This window comes from Apium graveolens, chromosome 4 (assembly GCF_009905375.1).
Source record: "Apium graveolens cultivar Ventura chromosome 4, ASM990537v1, whole genome shotgun sequence".
Classification (NCBI taxonomy): Eukaryota; Viridiplantae; Streptophyta; class Magnoliopsida; order Apiales; family Apiaceae; genus Apium; species Apium graveolens.
Window position 1 is genome coordinate 103,804,377 of NC_133650.1, and position 8,040 is coordinate 103,812,416.

General features: G+C 36.4%; 1 non-coding gene across 1 annotated transcript; it reads right to left on the bottom strand.

Annotated features, from left to right (window-relative positions):
* Positions 1 to 7,179: 7,179 nt before the first annotated feature.
* On the bottom strand, positions 7,180 to 7,286 carry LOC141722302 (small nucleolar RNA R71). The gene has a single exon (XR_012575320.1). It is a non-coding gene; the product is annotated as a small nucleolar RNA R71 (small nucleolar RNA).
* Between the last annotated feature and the right edge of the window lie 754 nt (positions 7,287 to 8,040).

Below are 8,040 nucleotides of genomic sequence, written 5' to 3' on the forward strand. Positions count from 1 at the left end.
ATCTTTGCAGATATAATTTATTTTCTTAATTAAATTATATGACGTAATTAATTAATAGAGAATTAATACTATTCTTGAACAACAACCACTCTTCTGACAATCTTCTGAAAATCACTGAAAATTATGAATCAATTCCACCACTTCAATGTTGACACTCGATGTACTGTCTGGTTCATGAATGACTAACTTCTGTGACGTTTCTTCATGTCTTGACTTTAATAACTTGATTTTCTTCAGATTAAATCCCTGTAATTAATTGATACCCTGACAAGATCTCTGTCACTTGATTAAATCCACAATCTTGATTTATATCACTGAGGCTTGATCAATTTCTTGAGCTTCTTCCAGTGAATTAATTCCTCAAGTCTGTAGATGAACAATGTTCCTTAATCCTTTGACATATGTTACTTTGAGAGATCTCTTTGACGATAGAACCACTATTTACTTGTTACATTCTTATTTGAGTTGAGTTAAATTCTCGAATAAACAAATAGGCTATGATATATGCCTTTCATAATCTATTAAACCTCATACAAAAATCATCAATCAGCTCTGTGTCTTTCATGCTCATGTTCTCGAATAGTGCCTTTAGTGTCTGGACTCTCGACCTCTTGACCCGATCTGCCCCAAGCACATGGTTTTATGGTTTCCCATGTATTTTTTGTTATCAATCTTGTACGATAAAGACATTATTATATATATATATATTGAATATATAACTAATTCACAAGAATATTTCTAATTCTTAAATCACATAAGCATATAAGAATTAACAATTAAATTAGGAGAAGGGTTTGAGAAAACAAACAGAGATTGAATTTAATCTCGAGTCCAGAAAACTGTCTCCTTAAAGCAATTTCACCCCGCACCATCCGTGTTTAGCCACCTGCTTTCCAGGATAAAATGAGATACTAGTATAATCGATAGGTCGAATATACTCTCAGCGAACTTGAACTGAGCCCGAGAACTATCACCGGAATATTGGAAAAATTTAAGACTAAAGAGACCGAGAATGAAAGAGATGACTCTTATTTCCTCGACTTAATAAAACTGGTGCCCTAAGACTCTATTTATAAAGAGAGGCTTGAAGGGACTTGTTTTTCTTTTCGATGTGGTACATGGTATTTGTTAGAAAAACTAAGGAATAGGTTTGTGCTACTCTCGATGTGGTATAAAACCACTTTTCTTATTTAAAGGTAAAACTTTGGAATATCAGTTCTCATTCACCTTTTACTCATTTTGAGCGTGTAAATATGCATTGGAATCCCCTCGAAGAGGAGAATACGTTCCAATAAATACATACCATTAACACATAATATGTCTCACTCATATAGAGTCTCAAAATGATTCACAACTTAGTCTAAAATACTAAGTTTGTCCAACAATCTCCCATAAATAAGATTGATGGTCCAGTAGCATGCACCACATAGACAGACAGACACGGAGCTTGACTTGGTGATAGTTCTGGCGGTCAGATATAGCATACGATAGGTAGAGAATGCTCCTTGAACCTTCGCTCGAATAAGTATATCGACTTTACTGGTAGACAGTATGACGCGATGTCCTTGAATTGTTCGACCGTTTGTGTAAACGATGACATACTCATCACTATATCTTTCCTGACTCATTCAGTTCTCAAGAGTTTCTAAAGAATTGTGCCTCGCAATTTTCCTTTGAAGCGGCCATACTTCTCTCTTACATAGGTGATCTTTATCTTATAGAGTAACCCGCGTTTACTCAATCGAATATTATGTATTCAAACTTGAAATCCTTGTATTCGTCAAAGATCATTAAAAGCATAAAGTTTAACCTCGTACCTTACGGGTCTCACTGTTTTATCATCATAGAAAAAGGCCATGGGTTACCCCCACAGTGATTTAGTCATCATGATTTAGTTGTCCCATTGAACCAAGTTCTTGGGATCTCCAGTCAGCAAGGTTGGGTGTCCACCATGACGCTGTTAAGCAATAGGCAAGGCTCATTCCTCTCGATGATTTGACAACTATCTCTCGGTCTAACTAGATTCCCTTGGCTTAAACAGATTCGCTCAGTTTAACCATCTGGTTAGTGGATCCAAACATTATCAGTTGACTTTACATAGTCAATCATGATAATTCTCGTTGAGAATAGTTGTTTATGGTATTATGTCCTCATCATAGTTGTGAGACATACCATTTCATACACAATAATGTGATCTCCCAATTTGCATATTGTTTACACGATATATGCATATTGAAGACACATTTTCCTTGTCATTTAGGAATATCCTTACAAAGTGGCTATTCAGCCTTTTAACTGCATTTATTTTATGCACCAGACTCGTATTCCATCATGAATCGAGCTAAGTTTAGGATTTCCATGACATGGTTGCTAAGTGTGAAATATATTCTCGAATGACTTTTAAGGTCTTAAAGTTAAATATCTAATTTACATACTATATTCACATAGTACAATTAGATATCTTTCGTATTGCATTCCAGGCTCACGAGCACATATCATACACCTTAAATCTCATTGCAATCACTTCCAAGTGACTAATTTCCATTATACTCGTGCATCTACACAGTTTACCAACTATGTAGCCTATGTCTAATTTTGTACAATTTTAAAAAGTACAACAGACTTGCAATCCTTCTTGAGAGATCCTTGTTCATCTACGCTTGGATAAATATAAATCCATTCTAGCTATGACAACTTTAGCTTCGTTGATCTCTTCAAAATTCACATCACCAACATGTGGCATGTATCATCTAAAACTTTTAAAGTCATGAAGATTGTAATCTTCATATCAAAACTTTTCAATCTCATCAAGATTTTCAGAGATGATCCTCTTGCCATTACTTCTCGTAATGATCAGATCACTCACATGCAATCAATTATGACTTGCATATCATGTGTAAATAACACATGCACACTTGTCAATTCTCTGATTTTGAATCAGTTTGACATCTCATATTGACATATTTCACATTAATGAAATAACTTTACTAGTTATTACTTGAGGTTTCACTTGTTATTGATATTACCAGCTTTTAGCGTCCCTAAAACCAGCAATTTCAGTTTGCATCATTACCGAGTTTAAGTGTCCTTAAACTGGCAATTCTTATTCACACAGCAACCAATTTTTGAGCGTACTCAAAATGGAAACCATGTCATTTATTTGAAGCCATTGCTTATCATAGCAATATCAAATTTAATAAGCCATTAATCACCGAAAATACAGATTTTCTACTCTTGCTTTATCTAGAGCAACCTTCAGGTTCACGTAAATAGATATTTCTCCAAATATCTATTTAGAAAGACCGTCTCAATGTTCATTGATGTACTTTTAAATTTCACAATACGATAATTTTAGTATCATCTTAATGAACCTTATTCTCAAAACTCGAGAATATTTCATAAATTATATAAGGTCATCACTTTTAACTGTAATATTTTATTATCAGTCTGACCTTATACTTCCTTCAAACCCACATATATTTTCCCAATTTGAAAATTCATTTGAGTCCTAATGCTTCTATCTCGTAAGAAGATCTATATATTTTTTAAACAAGATTCTGTCAAACAGAACCACTCTCTCTATTTCTTAACATCCTTTCCCCCACAAAGGATATAGAAAGATCATGCACAATCCATTTTCTAGTACATTTGCTAGTAAAATCTTGATTTATTGACTCTCAGTAATAGTCAAATTTTATCTTGATATATTCACTTATCAAGGAATTATAAGAGAAGCGCATTACTTCTATTAAATTTACGAGTTCACCTTCAAGCAAATTATCAAGACATTCGGGACTAACAATTATCCAAGTCTTTTGCTCTCTGCAGGTTCATCCTCACATTCTTCCAATAACTCGTAAGTTCATTTAGATGACTTTTAATTACAGATCTACTAGGATCTACTAGCTTATCAGATAAGCATTCCTAAACTCTGTAATAGTATTCTTATGAATCTCAAAAATTAGATTCATATATCGGATATTATTAGACTCAACCATTGTCTATGTATCCATCCAAAATATCTCAATTGATTTTGGATCTCATGCTACGAACAGAGGTATTGGTATCAAGTTTCGAGATACCCCCACATTTCAATTATTTTCAAGAATGTTTCATTACATTCCACTATTCATAAAAAATTCAATAATTTTCTATTTTAGATACCCCACAATTTTAATATTTTATAGAATGTCAGAAAATATTCCCAAACTAATAGGAAATTTAATTATTTCCTTATGTGGTATCATGTTTAAGGAACGATTAGCCCTTCGTAACTAATATCCTCAAATTCAGTGATAGTCTGAGCTGATCACAATCATTTTGCATCTCTCTCAGAGCGCAACTCAAGCCTGCATGTACTCCATTTATTTAATGTGAGTAAGGTGTAACGACCTCATGAATATTCACATTGTAAACAGAATTTTCCCGGTGATTATTCATCATCAAATTTATTCACTACCACCTTAATTATCTGTATTAAGTTGGATTTACCCTTGAGTTTATAGAGCACACATCTCTCTGTTTAGCTTCAATATTGACTCAACGATGAGTACGAATGACAAATGTTTTACTATCAAACCAGACAGTAAACACGTATCATGTCACTACTTCTCATTTAAGCAGGTTTTACGTCATTCATTAAAACCTATAAGATTTTAATATCATGTTTAAAGAACTTTCCGTGGTTCTTATCATTAAAAATTCAATTACCGAATTTCTCTAAAATATTTACATGGTTCACACGAACCTACATTTCTGGCTCACCTACTGGTACAACCAGGAAAGGCCCAAGGAAGAAACATAAATCTTCAATAACCCCACATTCAGTGATCCTTGATCAACTGATGCGTTAGGGTTAACAACTTTTTGGATTCTCTCCGAAGTTCAGCAAAAATACTGATATCAATATTCGTCGTATTAAGTATCATATGGATCACTATAATAGGCTCGTGTGTCACTGCCGCAGCAGACCGACACCAACACGTGAAATTCCTATTTAACTGGAGGAAAAATCCAACCAGAAAAATATAATTTATGTGCTGACCCATTGATAAGTGGCATTTTATACCACTTAGAACGTCTTAAAATGGCTTAAATTGGTATCTTGAAATCAAGTATTTTGTGTATTTAATGCGTTTTTCTAGTGTTTATGCATTTCAGGGTATTAGTTGCATTTTGGAGAAGGAATCATCAAGAATAAGCCTTGGCATGTGTTCACCATTGCGAGAGGAAAAGAACGGGCAGATTACGGCGAAGAAATGGAGCAAACCTGGAAATTTTCCAGTAGGGTCCTGCGCGCCCGCGCAGCAATGCTGAGCGGCCGCGCAGCAGCCTTGCGCGCCCGCGCAGAAATGCTGAGCGGCCGCGCAGGGTCGGGGAAAAAGCTGAATTATTTTAGACTTCTACTTCTGTTTGGCTTCCAACTTCTATGTAATCTGAGTTTTATGGGACTATTATATAAGTAGATTTGAGACGTTTTCATAGAGAATATGAAAGAGATTATGTTTTAGATTGTGTTTTGCGCAAGAAGCGAAGGAGATAAGGAAGAGGACCGATTTAGCACACAGCAGCGAAGAGGAAGCATATATTCTTGTGATTCTTGTTTTGTTGTAACGTTGGATGCTAGTTTTCTTGCTTTGACTTATTTACTCTTGTGACGTACTCTGTTTTAACATAATCAGTTTAGTTGTTATTTTCTTGTGTTTATTTATCATGATTTCATATGAACCCATGATGGCGATAAGTTCTATTATGGGCTAATCATGATCATGGGGTTGCAACGGATTTATTATGAAATTCTTTAGTTAATTGTTTAATACTTTAGTGTGTGATGATTGCATGATATCTAGTATTGGTTGTGCGTATTCGTCTTATGTGCGTCGCGAGCATATAAGATAGGGTGTTAATCTCTTGTGAAGCGACGGTGGATCTTGAGATTTAGAACTTGCCATGCTAGCATAGGTTCATGTACGTTGTGCATGATTAGTGGGTAACTCTAACAGTTTTATTTGCCCTATGTAATCAAAAAGGAATAACTTGTGCTTAAATCGTTGTGTTGTCAATTTCTGTAGACATATAGGAACTCAACATAATTGATGACTATTCAACTTCTATCTTAATTGTGGATGCTTGGTAGAATGGTATTAGTACAATGAAAGTTGGCTTTTATCAGTTTCGTGTTATTCGATTAATATCATCATTGTCACATGCTAAAGGTAATAACAATGGCTATAGAAGGAAGTAATAATGAAGTTGTGATCTCATGAGTGTTTTATTATTAATAAATTGAAGTGTTAGTTAAGTGGTTAATTAAGTAGTTAATTATAGTTAATATTTAATCAACAATTTTAAGTGTTATTATCTTAACATTGAGAAGTAGTCATACATTGGTGAGTGAGTTAAATTAGACAATAAATTAGTCTGAGTCTCTGAGGGAACGAACTAGAAAGTATTCTATATTACTTGCGAACGCGTATACTTGCGTGAATATTAGTGCGTGATTTCGCCCTAACAAGTTTTTGGCGCCACTGCCGGGGACTCGGCGTATTTGTTTAGTTTATGTACTTACCATCATTGGTCATTAGGACTCAGTGATTAGGACGTAGTAGTTAATTACTCTTTTCGGTCATGTTTCAGGTACTTTAGCAAGCGTTTATGCAAACTCGTTCTCGAGCTCGCAAGAGGACCTTAGATACAGCTGAGGAGAAAGACGAAGTTCTTGATACTCCGGAGAAGTTAGATTTTGAGGATTCGGATTCAGGAACTGAGCAGAAAGAACCAGTAAACATGGGAGATCGTATTGTTCAAGCTGATCCAGCTCTTATGGATTTTTCTCGGCCTAAAATTGATGACATTCAGTCAAGCATCCTTCATCCGGCTATTCAAGCTAACACCTTTGAAATCAAGCCGGGCACTATTCAGATGGTGCAGAATTCTGTTTCTTTTGGAGGAGCGGCAACTGAAGACCCTAACATGCACATAAGTAATTTTGTCGAGATCTACAGCACTTTTAAGTATAATGGCGTGACTGATGAGGCTATCAAGTTGAGGTTTTTCCCATTCTCACTGAGGGATAAGGCTAAAGACTGGTTACATTCTGAACCAGCTGGGTCCATCACTACATGGCAAGATCTTGCGCAAAAGTTTCTGGTGAAGTTTTATCCAATGGCAAAGACTGCTGCTATGAGGAGTGCTCTTACTCAGTTTGCGCAGCAACCTACAGAATCTATGTGCGAGGCTTGGGAACGCTACAAGGAAATGTTGAGAAAATGTCCACATCATGGAATGCCGGATTGGATGGTAATCAGTTGTTTTTATAATGGTTTGGGGGCCCAATCTCGGCCCATGCTCGATGCAGCAGCTGGAGGCGCCTTATGGGCTAAAAGCTATACTGAGGCGTATAATCTTATCGAGACGATGGCTGCAAATGAGCATCAAAACCCAACTCAGAGGATGACGTCAGGCAAGGTAGCAGGTATTCTGGAAGTTGATGCAGCCACCGCTATTGCAGCCCAGCTCCAAGCGCTATCAATGAAGGTTGATTCTTTGGCTACGTATGGAGTTAATCAAATAGCTATGGTTTGTGAGCTTTGTGCAGGTTCTCATGCTACGGATCAGTGTTCTCTTATCAACGAATCTGTTCAGTATGTGAATAGTTATCAGCGACAACAGCAGCCTGTGCCAGCAACCTATCATCCTAACAACAGAAATCATCCAAATTTCAGCTGGGGGAATAATCAGAATGCTATTCAGCCACCATATCAGCAAGGAGTGAGTAAACAGTTTAACCCACCTGGATTCCAGCAACCACAGCAGTATGCTACAAGGCAATCATATCCTCAACAGAGAAGTGCAGCTGCACCTACTAGTGCTGATTTTGAGGAACTTAAGCTGTTGTGGAAGAGTCAGGCGGTTTCTATCAAGACCTTGGAAAATCAAATCGGTCAATTAGCCAATGCAGTGCTCAATCGTCAACCTGGCACTCTTCCCAGTGACACGGAAGTACCAGGCAGAAAGGAAGCTAAAGAGCAAGTCAAGGCT